Below are 16,298 nucleotides of genomic sequence, written 5' to 3' on the forward strand. Positions count from 1 at the left end.
ATTGCCAGGCTTAAAATCCCTTAATTGGGAGAGATATAAACCGGAAGATGCCGTCTTTGTTTCGAGGCTATAACGATTTCCTTTCGTTTGATTGGAAAAACTTGGCTTCGTTAAAGCAAAGTAACTTAATGGAATTCATTAAGATAATAGCGACTGGCTGCTACAAAAATTCTCCCCAGTGAAGTTGTTAGCGTTTAGTATTAAAAATATATATTTGGAGTGGTGTTAGGGAAAGAATACAACTATAATAACACTGCTAATAAACATTATTTTATAGTATTTGTAAATCTCCTAATCTAAAATATATATTTTAAGTTTCGGTGTTACTAGCAAATTTTTTTAGATCATTTGCGTTATATCTTTTATTTATAGAATATCAAATCGATGCTTCTCTTGCATTTTTTTTTTGTTCTGCCTCAAATATGTTCAACAGCTATTCGCTTAGTGTAATATCTTAAGTGTAAAAACGCGCGCGAGTCTTCGTAATTATCATTATTTGAGGTTACTCATGATAATAAACTAAAGAAATAGCTGTTTAATTGTGGCATGACAACAAATGCAAGGGAGTTATCGAGTTAAAATTTTAGAAATAACCCTTAAATAAAAGCAATTGCCAACAAACGTAAAAAATATATATATATATATATATATATATATATGTCATGTGATATCGAGACTTGTCGAAGCAAATGTTTAATATCAAAAGATAAAGCAATCAAAAAACCTAGCCAATACCAAACACAGGCTGAAGAAAAAAATCTACGGAACACCTACTTTACATAATGAATTCCCGGCTTACATGCTGCTTGAATCAGTGTGAGAATGTGCGACTGTGTTTTTTTTTTTGTAATAATACTTATTATCTTGTTTAGGCAACGCAGAATTTTTAAAGTGTTAATTAGTTTTCAGCATGTGTATTCCATGCTTAATTTTTAGCTTCTTGGTTAAATTTTGTAATGGTTACCTCATATCTTTCAACATTTAGTTAGAGCTTGATTCTGGTTTATATCTAATTAACCTATTTTATTATCTATTGTTTTTTGTTATTTCCTTGTATGATGGGAAAAAAACATGAAATGAGGTTAAGTGTAAACAAGGTGTGTCGTCTTAACTTCACCGCCAATAGAAACGATAATATAATAAATTATATAAAAATAATGGTTATGGCTAGAGACACGGAAATTTTGCGAATTAGTCTGGCCTCAGGGTAGAATTCAAAGTCATAGGTGTGTTAAACCGATGTTTGCTTATCCATTGGTTGATTTCTTAGTGAGAACAGTTTTATCCTTGTTAATTGGCACTAGCTGATTCGCTTACTTCTCTCCTAGCTGGGCCTTGTTGGCTCACGGTCGTAGAGGGGCGTGTCCAAATAACTGGTGTCCAAACAGTGCGAGAGTGTGAAGGTTTGCATTCTAACTTGCGACTAAATGAGTGCGCGGAATTTCCGTGTCTCTAGTTATGGCGTAAAAAAAAAACGTAGAAACCAATATGGCTTCTTTTTATTGAGTGTGTTCGTGCTGCGTTACGTCTGAGCTGGAGTGCCTGGTGAGTCATACGCCACACGCTGGCCTCTTGAGTCACGTTCTTTCCGCCCCCCTTGTTTGAAGGCATCTCTGCTTACAGTGGCGCGCGCTCGGGAAGTCAGGCATTCCGGTCTCTTCCCCCCCCCCCTCTCCAAAGGCACGCCGTGTCGTCATCCGGACACACCCGAGCCGGCTGGCCAATCACGAGCCGGCTCACCTTCTTCCTCCTCCTCCCCCCTCGTGCATTCAACGTGACCCGGTTTTTTTTTTTGGTGAACGTGGAGGGAGGGGGGAGGAGGATTACGTGAGTCCACGCGCTTGCGGTGACCTTGGTCGAAGGTCGCCGAACGCTCACGCTAATAATTACATAATTATATAGTGCCGTGTCGTTTTTTAGTGAAAATATTTACACGTAGAGACCTGAAAATTCGCGGATTCATTTCGTGATAGGCTAGAATCCAAAAACTTTTGCCTTTTTTTACCGCATCAGTGATTGGGCCACAGTTTATCTGAAGTACTCTTGACCAATGATAAACCTTTAACAAAAGAAGTATCGAATCACGAGTATCCCAGTTAGCAGGTGTCACGAGTCAGTAGCCAATGAGCAGGTGTAATTTTCACCGCGTGCATAGAGGATCATGGAGTATATCCTACAGATCATTGATATCGCGAATTTTTCCGGTCTCTATTTATACGTCGTCATGTGTTTCGTAATCGGTCGAGTTTCTTTCAGGTGCATGTCTACTGCCGAAACACCAATCGCAGTCATTCAAGTGCGGAAGCAATCGCATCCTGAATGACCAAGTGAAATTAGATAATGGCTTCTCTTGCAGACCGCAGCCAATTAATTACAAGGAATAAATCGCTGGCGCTGGCATACCTTATTGCAGTCTAGTGAGCGTTCAGCTAAAAATAGGCTTATTAGGATAATTTTTCGTGGTGATACGTCCTATATCGAAGCTCGGAATCAAAGAAGTCACACCTTGTTGTAATTCGCTTGAATATTAAGGATAATATTAGGAAGAAAAACAATTGTTGATAAAATATATACATATGTACTTAATCGTGAACAAACAGTACGACAATGTTAGCTAATGACTTTATAGCTATTCCCCTGATTGTACTCGAGGATACGTTTACAGTATTTTGTCGCTATTCAGCGAGAGGCTATAGATACATTCCAAATGCCGGCAAAACGTTTTTTTTTTCTTTTCATTTTTTGCAACCAATTTCCAGAGTTATGAAGCACCTTTAACTATTTTAATTTAGGATGTTCTTATAGGCCATATTATTGTCCGCAAAAAAAAAAAGTACTGCAAGCCGAGATGACGAAATACTTGCGCGCTGTTGAAGGCACCAACCAGCTTCAGTGCAGAGTCACGTATGATGCAATAACCGGTCTTCGCGAAATAAGGCACCGCAGCCACCCGTGGCGAAGAACGAGACATCGATCCTAGGTTCGTGTCTCAGTGTGTGAGCAAGTGCTTGCACCGTGAATTTACTTGTAAATTTGTACATTTATATGAAAACATCTGTATAACTACAAAATTGTGTTTGCAGTAATACTGGTTTCGGATTATTATGCTCCGTGTTGTCCCAGTATCTCCAATAGTTAACCGTTTCCGGAATAGTTTATCAGTATAAACTGCGCATATTAAAACAAAATAATGTCAAATTGTTAAATATTCAATTATCTTCACAATGGTATAACAATTATGCGTGAATGAAACATCGATTAAAATATAGAACTATGCGCCAATTTTCGTAAGAAATATTTAGTATTACCTCGACAACAGTATTTCATATATCCAAAAATAACCATAGCCATGTGTTGTTCAAAGTTACAATATATTTCTTGTTATCTGATATCTCAGCATAATTAGCTTGTACACAGAAGAAAGAAAAGTACTTTTACAAAAGATTCCTTTGTAAACTAGTTACCAAGAAATAGTTTGTAATACTACACGAAAAATATTGTACATTCGTACAAAACATAAATATAGATATGTTTGCATATGCATAAATTGTACGTTTTAAGCTACGTTTTCCAAGGACCACGCATGCGCGATGCGCGATGCGTCATGCGCGATGCGTGATCGCCGCATGCGTGATGACTGACCTGGGTCTGTTTTGTTAGAACGCGGGAAACAAGTCTGCGCGATGGAAGCAGCGATCTCTGCCGTCTTGTTGGAGGAAGATGCTGATGATGATTTATTGCTCTCCTGCTTCCTAGAAGATGACAGCGATATATTTAGAAGGAGAGAAGACGAGGGATGTTATAGTGTGTTGATATTACGTCACTTAATTGATAACGAAACTAAATTTAGAGAATATTTCAGAGTGTCGACTGAGATATTTGATACAATATTAGGCTTTGTTAAAGAAGACATCACGAGATTGCAGTGCAACAGAGTCAAAAGGCCAATATCTGCTGAACAGAAGTTATGTCTTACTCTCAGGTAAACAAATTTAACTAAGCCTCTTTAATGTAATGTTTTTCTTTTTAATGTTTCATATTTATATACACAAAGTACTTAAACGAAAACAAAATATAAAAATATTTACTTAATTATATTGAAATTATAGGTTTAATAAAAATTTAAATGTCCATGTACTGATGAATTTCCTAAAATGTCTCTGACTGCATTCATCTACTCACAGAACTAATACTGGTTATTTTCTAAATTAGTCTCACGAAGCCACTTTCTTCCACATTAGCATCGTTACCACTAGAATTACAGCTATCTGTTGAATGAATCAAGCTATTACTGCCAGTAGATTCACAAATTTGGGTGGGATCTATGACAGAGACAGGAAAACCGCTGCCAATATCCACATGTTGATAACATTGTTGGTGATTAGGATTAGTCTGGTTCTGATGCTCCATCAACGATCTCAGTTCCATCTGAGACACAACTTGGCACACTTTTAATCTAGTTTCCGCAATGAGGTGTGGGGGGAATTGCTTAACAGTTTCAGACATGCTCTGGAAGAATATGTCTATCGGATGTTGCGAACGATCTTGGCCGCGGTTTTCAAGTAGATCTTTTAATATTTTCCCTCTTTCTTCACGACCTTTTCTTATTTCATCTAACATTTTTTCTTTTACTGTAATTTTTCTTTTTTTAATGGAGCTGTTTAACAATTCTGAAGAACTTGTTTGCTCGCTAGGCCAATTTGTAGATTCTTGAGCGCTTTCTTCTTCTTGAAATTGGTTGCACTCTTCAGAGGGACAGTCATCCACCATTTCTTGTGTTTCTTGATTATTTTCAATTATTTCATTTATGCTGATGTTTGATTTTGATCTGAAAAAAAAAAAATTTAAATCAACAGTGCCATCAGCTATGCTATGTTGACACACACGCGTGCGTGAGTAGTTTGATCTGGTGTATTTGGGTTTACACAAACTTTTTTTTGATAAATTCATAAGAAGTTCTTTCAACTAATAAATATATATTTCATTTGAAACCTACCAAAAAAATTGCAACAGCTCCAATAATTTCAATAAAGAATATATAATTTTTAATAAACATTCAACAATTATTATATTGTTTATACAAATTTTATTTAATACATAAGGTAAAGAGTACTTACGCTCTTTCTTTGAAGGTTTCATCAAGGAATTTCAGGCTTTCTGTGTTGTATTTCGATTTTGAAAATGCCGGTGAACCTGTCTTCGACCCAGTTTTCAGTTTCTTGTTGCTTTTTCTGTAGGAGTCGCGAATGGTTCTCCATCTCGTTTTGCAGTCTTCTGCTGTAAAATTTAAAAATCTGTGTAAATAAATGATCAAACTTTTTCTTAAACATATTTAGTGAGGTTTTTATGAGCAGCAAAAAATTAAAAAACGTCAACCTAAGTGCTATAAGAGTCGTGAGTTAGGGTACTGGTATTGTTCACGTCCTTAGGTTTATTGGGTTTTTACGATTCCCCAAAAAGGCCTCCAAAATAAAATAAAATATGTTTAAATAGCTAATGTTTTTACACACAGATATACATCTCACAGATTTACTCTTCTAGTCTAAGGTGACGGGATCACTAAGTTAATAGTGGCCTCGAACTTTCTGGGTACCGACTCGGTGCCAAGATAGCCTGAAGCAGTTAAAATAAATAACTACATATATTTTTTCTCTTTTAGGTTTATGGCCACGGGAGAGAGTTTTCGTTCACTGGCGTTTCAATTCAGAATATGCCCTAGCTGGGTAAGTATTATTATAAAAGAGACATTGCAATCTATTTGTTCAAAAATGTTGAATTCTTCAATACCATCACCTGACCAAGATGTTTTAAAACGTTCTTCCATTGGTTTTCATCGCAAATGGAACTATCCCAACTGCTGTGGGTCGATAGATGGAAAACATATCCGAATAATCAAACCTAAACATTCTGGATCTCTGTTTTATAATTACAAAGACTATTTCTCAGTTGTGTTACTTGCGCTTGTAGACGACAACTACAAGTTTTTAGCAATAGATGTTGGTTCCTATGGAAAAGAAGGTGATGCAGGCATATTTGCTAAATCTGTCTTAGGACAAAGACTTTCAGAAGGAACATTCAGATTTCCTGAACCAGCTATACTTCCTGGAACTGACACTCTAATGCCACACGTTATTTTGGGTGATGAAGCTTTTCAGCTGACTTCCTCAGTAATGCGTCCTTACCCAAGGGCACAATCTAAATGTGATGAAGAAAAAGCAATATATAATTATCGCCATTGTAGAGCTAGACGTACGTGTGAAAAACGCTTTTGGAATACTTTGCCAATATTTTAGAGTATTTTTCACTGCCATCGCCATCAAGCCTGACACAGTGGATCTTCTGGTCATCGCATCATGCATAATACATAATCATCTAAGATCTGCAAGAATTCCATGCCCGGGTGAAGAAGAGGACCGAAATGTGTGTCTCCCTACTGAAAATATGATACCCATGGCAAGACAAGGACGTAATTCTACTCATCTTGCGTATAGCATACGAGACAAATTTAAAAATTACTTTTGCAGCCAAGAAGGACAAGTAAGCTGGCAATTATATCATGTGAGGAAAACAAGTTAAAAAGTATTTTTCACGTGAAGAAAGGGTAAATGCAAATGTTATTCTTTTCTTAAAAAAAAAAATTCTCTTTGTGCTATAGTAATGCTGTGTATTTTTGTATTTGAGTGTAAAATTTGTAAATATTATGTCAAAATAGATAATTTATTAGCAAATGTGCCATTATCCTTAGTATTGACATAAAATTAAGTAACTATAAATAGGAAAACATATGATTATAAACTTCAAAAAACATAATTTTTGTTGTGCATTTAGAAGAATAAGACATAATATTATCAAACTTAAAAAAAGATAGAAAACAATTTATTGTGATAACTTGCCCTAGGCTCACCTACTACTTCAAAATGGAACATATTTTATTTCCACATTTCCTGGTGCACACCGACGTAAATTATTTTTGGTTTAGTTTAAACACTGCATAAAATATTTTTTAAACTTGGCCTATTTTTAAATAAGTAACAACTATATAGAACCGTAAGTTGTTTTTTTTAATGCAGTAAGAACTTTTTTTAAGACTACGTTTTATGAGCCTTAGTATTTATTTTATTATTAACACAGATATTAAAATCTCTACTTACCACCTTTGTTTAAAGAAGCTGCAATTTCCTTCCACACATTTTCTCGAACAATACTGTCTTTGTACTTGCAGTGATGCAAATCATATAACACACGATGCTCCCTTACTAAATCAATCAATTTCTCGTCCTGTTCTGCAGTAAAACTCTTTGACTCCATGATAAATCGCATGCGTGATCACGCTGAAGTCGGGGTCCAGGCAACTGCTGCGCGATGCCCATCCGCGACACGCAGCCGTGGCGAGCGGGAAACCCCCGCTTGCGCGGCCTTGGAAATCATCCCCGTTTCAACACACAGGTTCAAGTGCTGCGTGGTCACGCAGTGACGCATCACGCATCGCGCATCGCGCATGCGTGGTCCTTGGAAAACGTAGCTTCTTTCGTCGGAATTACAAAAATTGGTGGATAATTTTGAATTAAATTGATATTTTATGCAAGCATTTTTTTAAAAAACATCTACGTATAATATTCTCGGTTATCCAAACATTGAACTTATATTTTGTTTTATTACGCTTATAAATGTTTGTAGTTATACTGGGAAGGGTTTACAAATAATTTTAAATGATGTAGATACTGAGACAACACGAAAGCCTAAATGCCCGGGCAAGAATCAAAATTTAATGCTACTGCGAACAATATTTTTTGTAACGATATATGTAAATGTACAAATTTAAAATATCTGTAATTTTACATCATTATTTCAGCTACATTTACAAACAAATTTTACAATGTAGCAATATCGAAAGGAAAAGCCTCAGAACTTGAAACGAACTTGAAACGAGGTTGAATCCGACCCGCTAGTCTCCACAAGTCCAGCTTGCTACGGCGAGACTGAATCAAGCTTGGAACTTTGAATCAAGTTCGACATGGCGAGCTTTAGCAGCATGCGAGTTTTTAATGTGCGAAGTATGTTTGATTGTGACGTTAAGTCAGAGAACAGAAATAAAAATTAGTTCCTTTCCCCCATCCCCTTAAAATTAAGTTATGTAATGTTTACAAGGGTCGACAATATTTTGTGTGTGTGTGTGTGTGTATATATATATATATATATATATATATATATATATACATACATGTATATATAAATTTATCCGTGATATGCTTTTAAGGTTTGGTTTACTCGGTATGTTTGGAACTTTTGGGCATTTTCATGTCCTAATTTTTATTTAGTTACAGTATAATCAATTAATTTCATGTTTTGTTTCGAATTTTGTCTAAGTTAATTGTAAAAGAATATCAGGGACATATTCATGATTGAAACACTTTTGACTAATTGTTTCGAGGTCACTCACTTAAAATTCTCTTTATATTGTGTCCAATTTTAAAATATTTCTTCGTAAAATATGTAATTTGCAATAATAAACCGTCGAAGAGTGCATATATGTTGACGAATAATGCAAGCCACTTAATGTGAATCACTTTCTGAAAGTCATTCCCGTAAACCATTGTACAAAACTCATACGAGACCCATTATTTATTGCATTTCTCCCCACTTACAAAACCTTAAAATAAGTATATTTTGTATATTTTAACACTTTTTCGAACGAAAGGAATCACTTAGCAAGAATTTAAAAGTGTTCACATCACCTGGTGAGTACGATAAGTAGAGCCAATAATGCTCTGCGGATTCATTGGGTAGCAAAGTAGACTTGAAGCACATATACATATGCTTCACGTTTATGATTGGACGACACTGTTCTTGACACGCATTTGATGACCCTGAGCCAATTATGAGCAAGGATAAGAGTTGTTGCCCGATCACGTGTAACCCGCCAAAAGACATGTCCTAGTTATCGACCAATGAGTAGGAAGGGGCATGTATTTTTCGCTAAAAGATTTCGAGACTGGCTGAGAGTTAAAACACTGTATTATCGTTTGTGTTTCGTTATCGGGTGATGTGACTTTCTTTCAGATACACGTCTACTGTTGAAACACCAATCACAGTAATTCAGCGCGGAAGCAAACGCGTCCTGAGTCACTCTGTCAAATAAGGCAATGTATTTTGTGTTGTTTTTCTTTATCATGTATTTATTTTTAAGCACGAAAGAGCTGAGTCAGCTGGAGCGTGCTATTTTCTTTGCTGTTGTGTTCTTTGTAACTATGTATGTTATTGCTGAAATAAATGAATTTAAAAACTAAAAAAAAACTTCTCTTGCAGACGGCCGCCAGCTGCAAGGAAGACCCCGCTTGGGTGGGCAAACCTTGTTGCAGTCTAATGAGCGTTCAGATTTTTTTCGCAACAAATACATGGCCCTACCAATGGGCACTCTAAAAAGGCTTGGTTATGTATAGGCAAGTTGCGTGTAGCCTGGAGTGAAACAATCGTGACTATAACTCTAGGCTGGTGGGAGGTACATAAATGAAAGTTTTCTCGTCTGCAGTACGAACATAGAAGAATGATACGTAAGAGGGAGGGAAAGAGGAAAGACACAACGAGGGAATTACACGGGTGTAGATACCTTGCACTCTTCGCTGCCGAGGCAGTCGTAGCTGTGGAACGGATATGATAAACGCAATAACAACGCATAAACTATGTTTTAAGGAAAACATTTTTGAATACTATAAAGGTTTCCGCTTGCAGCATGCACACAGGCAGTGGCGGCCACAGAATTTGCGGGGCTCTGATATTTTGGAGAGCGTTCTTACCATACCCCCCAGATTAAATGCGAAAAAAAAAAAAAAAACTATCTTTAACAACGTATTTAAGTCAATAAGGACCTCAATTTTCAACAACGGTTTTGTTAAATTATTTGTAAGTTTAAAATATAAAAATAAATAAAAACATTAACAATCAGTTAACTCTAATAAATTACGTTTACGTTATGTACCTCCCGGTAAAGAAGGTAGGGTCTGGCGGGAGGAATAGGGAGGGTGAAAAAGGGTGGATCTGGTGATCCCCACAGTCGCCCCGGGGGTAAGTCTTGTTTATGAACAATGCCTTGGCGATGGAGGGGTGGTGGTATCGGTCTGGACGTAGTCCAACTCCGCCCTTCGTTGCGCATCGTGACCTGGCTATTCTCGGAGAGACGACGACAACGTTGCTGCGTTCCAACTTCACCTCCCCCCCCCTTTTTTTTTTCTTTCGCCCCTCACAATCCCCGCTTTCAATGTTAGTTAGCCCCGGCCCCATCTGATAAATAACTTTGTAAGAGGTTGAACCGGTTTGGTTGCCTTTCTTGACACATATATAATGTATACCTCTCCCTCGCTGTAACACACACACACACACACACGCACGTGCACTGTTGACATCAAATAATCATGTCAGAAGCAGGCTGGTGAAACGTTGCAAGGTGCAGACTCGTAGTTAACCAGTGAAATTGTATCTCGTATACATCCCAGACAAGGAAGCAAATTACTAGTTTAAGTACGTTATCTGCTTGTTACAGATTCCCTCAAAAACATCTCAGGGGAAACTTGTTTGCAGCCGGTAGGGTAATACTGGGCGCAGGCAACGTGCCAGAAAAACGTACGGAATTTTAAGGTGTTGCCTACAATTATATCAATGAAATCATTTTACGACAGCACAAGTTTAGCGCTGGTCATAAAACTTTGTTTATTTTATAAAAATTATCTTGATAGTAAGTACTCAATCTTAAAAACTTTCACTATTATTTGCAATAAAATGTATGTTCAGCTCCAACTTAAAAGGCGTAGGCCTATACCGGTTTTGGGGAGTTCTTTAGACCGAATATGCATGGTACGTGTTTTATAAAATTGTGTTTTTGTGATGAACCTGCAGACGAAGTTTTTCGGTATTATTCTGAGTGTTATTTTAATGTTTAAAACTAGAAACACAAATCGTAAAATAATTTTTTTTGTGGAAATATCCTTTATTCGCCACCCACATTATTTTATTAATTTTTTCGTTTGTTTTTGAAAGCGAAATTGTAAAAAAGTAATTGAATTGCATCTCACATAATATGAAATGTTTAAACCATATCTTAGCTCATGGCTACGTCTCTAGGTAGGCTGCTAATTAGCATAATTATGACTAGAGACCCGGAAATTTCTCGGATTCGTCTGGCCTCCGGGTAGAATTCAAAGTCGTAGGAGTGCTCAACCCATTTTTTCTCATTGGTTGATTTCTTGGCGAGGACATATTTATCCATATTAATTGGCACTACCTGATTCGCTTACTTCTGGGCATCGTTGGTTCTCTGTCGTAGAGGGGCGTGTCCAAATAACTGCGGTCCAATCATGAACACAGTGCGAGAGTGTGAATGTTTGCATTCAAACTTGCGACTAAATGAAGGCGCGAAATTTCCGTATCTCTAATTATGACCTAGATCACATAAATTATGCTCATAAATGCCAGAAATGTTCTTTTTTGGCTTGCATATTCTGTAACCGAAGGCAAGATCACATGCTTTCGCTTTTATGTATGTGAAATTAAATAAATATATATAAATATAGGTCTCCTTATATTTTTATATGACAAAAAAATATCTTGTAGGGACAATGCACTTACGGAAACACTCGTAAGAATAAATAATTTAACAATTCTGTAAAGACAGTATACAATAATAATAATAATAATAATAATAATAATAATAATAATAATAATAATATTTATTAATGGAAGAATATTCCCGGTATAGTTGATCTATAGATACACTGTAAATAATTTTCAATAACACGGGTTATATATCACCCAAGGGTCATTTCACACTTAGGGACATCTTCGTAAATTTACGACGGAGGTTACTTTGAACATAAACAACAAGATTAAATTTGGAGCGTAAACAGTACCTTCATAAACTTGTTAAGTCCAAAGATGAGGTGAACTTTTCAAAGAAAAACCCGTAAATTTACTTTGATTACTAACTGTGCTCAGCGCACTGAAAAATATTTAATTTGAGGAGAAGTGTCATATCTGGTTAACGTTAATAATTTATCGAATCCAATATTTTTCAGGGTTTTTAAGTGCTTTTCACTCGACACTTAAACTATTGTTAAACACTGTATATTGTCGCTCGATTATCCGGAAAAATCGGCATTCCTTAGTCTTGAAAGTGCCGGACTAAAGACCTACTGTAACATTGGCTGTCTAGGTAATCCTGTCACTCTGTGTTTCTTAGTTACGATGTGTCTAGTGTGTGTGGTTCGTTGTTGTTTGTATCTAAGTAACGCAGTTGTAAGTCACGACAGAAATAGGTTGTCCATATCCAAGTTATGTGTGGATCCCGATTGCGACAGCTCGCTTGTCCGCCTTACAACATTCCTGCTCGATCAGTCGGCGCGTGCCGCGGCGTCGACAGCGCCTGGTGGATATGCAGCACGCACTTCGCCGCTGCCGAGACGGTCACCTGAGATCGCCTGTCTGCATTGGCGTAGCTGTGTCCATAATGAAGGGGGGGGGGGGGGGGGGGGGTCCTCCACCGGAAAATTTTGATTTTAAAAGTGCAAAATAGCTCTTTTTAAGCAGTTTTTGTATCTAACCATTGGATACATTGATGTTAAAATTATTATTGTTTCCTTAAGATAAAATTTGATGAGTGAAGAAATTACAAATAAAGTTGGGCAGAATAATATTATAAAATAAAAATATCACGGTCTAGAAAGTTGGGGGGTGGGACAGTCCCCTCCACCCAAAAAGTTCAGGGGGACACGTCCCCCCCTGTTCCCCCCCCCCCGGTTCCTACGCCCCTGCCTGTCTGTGAGTGACCGCTACTCGCAACCAGTCATCTTTCAGAAATGGTGAGCGGTCGGTAAACGGCGCGTTTGGCGACCCAGCCAGGTGGCAGTAAAGATTAATTATCACCGCCATCCAGTTCGCCGTACTTATCACACGCAGCGAGGAAGAAAAGTATAATTATGGGGATAAAAGACGTAGGAGGTATTGGCTAAGGGAAAAAAAAAATGTGCGTGATTCTTTCAGTACTCGCCAGTGATGTGTAACATGTTACCTCAGTAACGAGCACATTTATGTGTTCTCGTGCTGCAAATACACTTACAACACGAAACTCACAAACACGGAATTTAACGTAGAATTCTTTAAAATCTTGCCGAGCATGATAAAGTACGCAAATTGAGTTTTCGACTACAATACTGGATGCGAATCACACGTATTATCCACACCCGCCGCTAGAATTCGCTGCAAGAAAATTTTCGTCGAACTATCGAAACATTCCGTTTGCAGACCTGGATTTTAAACTATATAATGAAACGGCTTTGTTAAAAACGAATAAAATTTAAAAAAAATACTAAACCCCGGATATGGACCTGATTTTCGACATGGAATTTTATTAAAAAACTGCCCATATTGTTAAAATTCATCAAAACGTTAATACTGTAAAGTTAACATTGTGAACTTTGGTTCGCGCTATCCACCACAGATGGCAGCACCGTGGTTATTACACCTTTCCGTTCCTCGACTTCCGTCGCATTTACGCAACTACTCCCACAAAATGCCGTATATAGAGAGATTGATGATACACATCAAAAATAACATAGTTTTCTAAAGTATAATGACAGAAACTAGTTTATAAGGTTGAAAGGAACTCGTCAGGAAAAAATCGTAAAAAAGAAGTAATCATGAAGAGAGTTAAAGAATGACGTTAACAATATGTCAGCAAGTAACAAGCGTTAAAATTAATTATTACCAAAAAATTTGTCACTCCATCCAGATGGGAAAAAGGCGGGCAGGGGTTCGTTCTCATTCAGACTTGAATTACTAACGAGGCAAAGATTCCACACGCCGACTCAAGGACTTCTCACCTCCACGGGAGGGAATTGGGGAGTGGGAGTGAGAGATGTTGGGGAAGGAGGAAGAGAGAGAGAGAGAGAGAGAGAGAGCTACTCGAGACAACCTGAAGGCGCCGGGAGGCGGGCAGCCGGCCAGCAGAGCCGTGGCTATTCTCAGCGCGGCGCTAATGTGGCACTGCAGCGGCTGCCATTATCTTCAACCTCACGGGCTTCCTAGTATCCAACCCGCCGCGCTCCGACTCGCTCACATTCTTTTTTTTTTTTTTTTCCTTAACCAAACCTCCTACGTCCTTTCTCCCCATAATTATACTTTTCTTCCTCGCTGCGTGTGATAAGTACGGCGAACTGGATGGCTATGATAATTAATCTTTACTGCCACCTGGCTGGGTCGCCAAACGCGCCGTTTACCGACCGCCCACCATTTCTGAAAAGTGACTGGTTGCGAGTAGCGGTCTCTCACAGACAGGCGATCTCAGGTGACCGTCTCGGCAGTGGCGAAGTGCGTGCTGCATATCCACCAGGCGCTGTCGACGCCGCTGGCGTCTACAGGTCCCGCGAAAAGTACATTCCATCGTCGGATCACTAGCCACGTCCGTGGTCACCGGTGTACCTGTCGGCATCGGAGGTCTAGGATCAGAGTATCTGACTTCCGGACCCGAAGGCTCTGGAAATCAGCATCTCTGTCCGTCAACATCTCACACACATTTCATGCGCTGCGAACTAGTTCCTAAACTACTAAAACCATCGTACATTAAAACGCGGTTCCAGAAGGAGGGGGGATATATGGGGTTGACAAAATTGTATAACATAAGATATTTATGCTCTCAATTTATGTTAGGATTTAAATATAAATTGTACATTAGATGTCTCAAAATTCTATAGGAAAAACTTATTTAATTTATAAAACCATTTATAAACAATTACACACTGTTAAATTAAAATAAATTGAAATCACGAGGAAAACACGAATTTATAAACGCACTATTATTTAGGATACTGCCTACTTACGAAGACTCGGTTTTACACCATATTAATTATTATTATTTAAGTAATATCAAACATTGTAGAAGACAATGTAGGAAACTCAGGCCCGTTCACATGGGTGAGGCACATGGCACATTACTATAGCGATCCTAGCGGAGTGAGCTGAAAATATACGCTCGAAGTTCAGATTTTTGTACGTATGTGTCTACCCATCACCACCTCTATGAATTGTCAGCTGGAATTCGTGAAACCTTCACTTCACCAAATATTGTAGTACAGACGCCTTAAAGAATACAAATTATTGTAGCAAAAATTTAAAATACTTGTAATTCATTAGTTTAAAACCCATTTACGCATTAAATCGCAATTAAAGTGAAATAAAAAAATTTGGTTGTCTGTAAAGTCGGTTTACAGACGATAGTTTAACGTGACAACGTCATAACATAACATTGATGAAATGATTGCATACTTTCATGAATAAAATTGAATCATTTTTATTGAATTAAAACTATTTTGTATGGATACAAAGAAGGAGTGAAATGAAATTGACAATTTAATTGATAAATTTAATTTTATTTTCACAAATTAATTAAAATATGTTTATTACTTTAACGAAGATATTATTTTAACTATAACTTGTATACATGTTTGCTATTTAACTTCTTCCAATCTGTGTTATTCTGTTAAGAGATAATAGAAAAAGTAGGAAACGAATGGTAGTGTTTCAAGTTTAATGTGCCTCGAAAAAGTCAAATCGATGGTTGTTCCAATCGAGTGGAAGAGAGATAGATGCGGCGAAAGCGTACCATGAGCGTAAAGGGACACAGCGTAACGGGACAATGTGCGTAACGGGACAATTTTTCGTGCGTGCAGCCGGCGTTCATCGATTTATTAGACGTTGTCACGTCAAAACTCAAAATCTCGTAAACAACATTGATCACAACACTAAGTACATCTCATGCCGCCAGCATCACTGAGCATCACTTGTCTCGCGGATTTTCGAAGACTTCCTATATTAACCTACTGCAATATTTGGTACCATTTCCAAGATATTTTAACACGACTTGCAATTGTTGTTATGTAACAGATATTATTTCAACAGCTGTAGCAAGTCGCGCAAGTGATAAAAATTACGAATAATGGCACAACATTTTTTACAGCCATTACGTTACAGTAAGTGAATGTCTGTTTAAAATATCTGTGACGAATCCAAGAAGGCGTTTCGCGATTTCAGTTTTAGCCCTTGAGTAAAACAGTAGTATGTCCATAAAATAACGTCCCCGTTCTAAAAATTAATAGTATCAACTGTAAACTTTGTAGAGTGTTGGTTCGAGGTCGCAATTCAAGAGTAACTCAAACAGTTTCAGAAAAGCGTATGCTCGAATACCGCTCAGTTGTTTTCTCGCTTGCAGCGTGAAAGAATGGCTCTTTCCCCAATTAGTAGAGGGCGAACCTGTA

The 16,298-nt window shown here is 37.6% G+C and overlaps 1 protein-coding gene across 1 annotated transcript in view; it reads right to left on the reverse strand.

Moving 5' to 3' along the window:
* LOC134531832 (solute carrier family 2, facilitated glucose transporter member 1-like) overlaps positions 1-16,298 on the reverse strand; it is a 207,473-nt gene that overhangs the window by 180,583 nt on the left and 10,592 nt on the right. The gene's annotated exons all lie outside the window — the stretch shown is intronic.

This window comes from Bacillus rossius, chromosome 5 (assembly GCF_032445375.1).
Source record: "Bacillus rossius redtenbacheri isolate Brsri chromosome 5, Brsri_v3, whole genome shotgun sequence".
NCBI lineage: Eukaryota > Metazoa > Arthropoda > Insecta > Phasmatodea > Bacillidae > Bacillus > Bacillus rossius.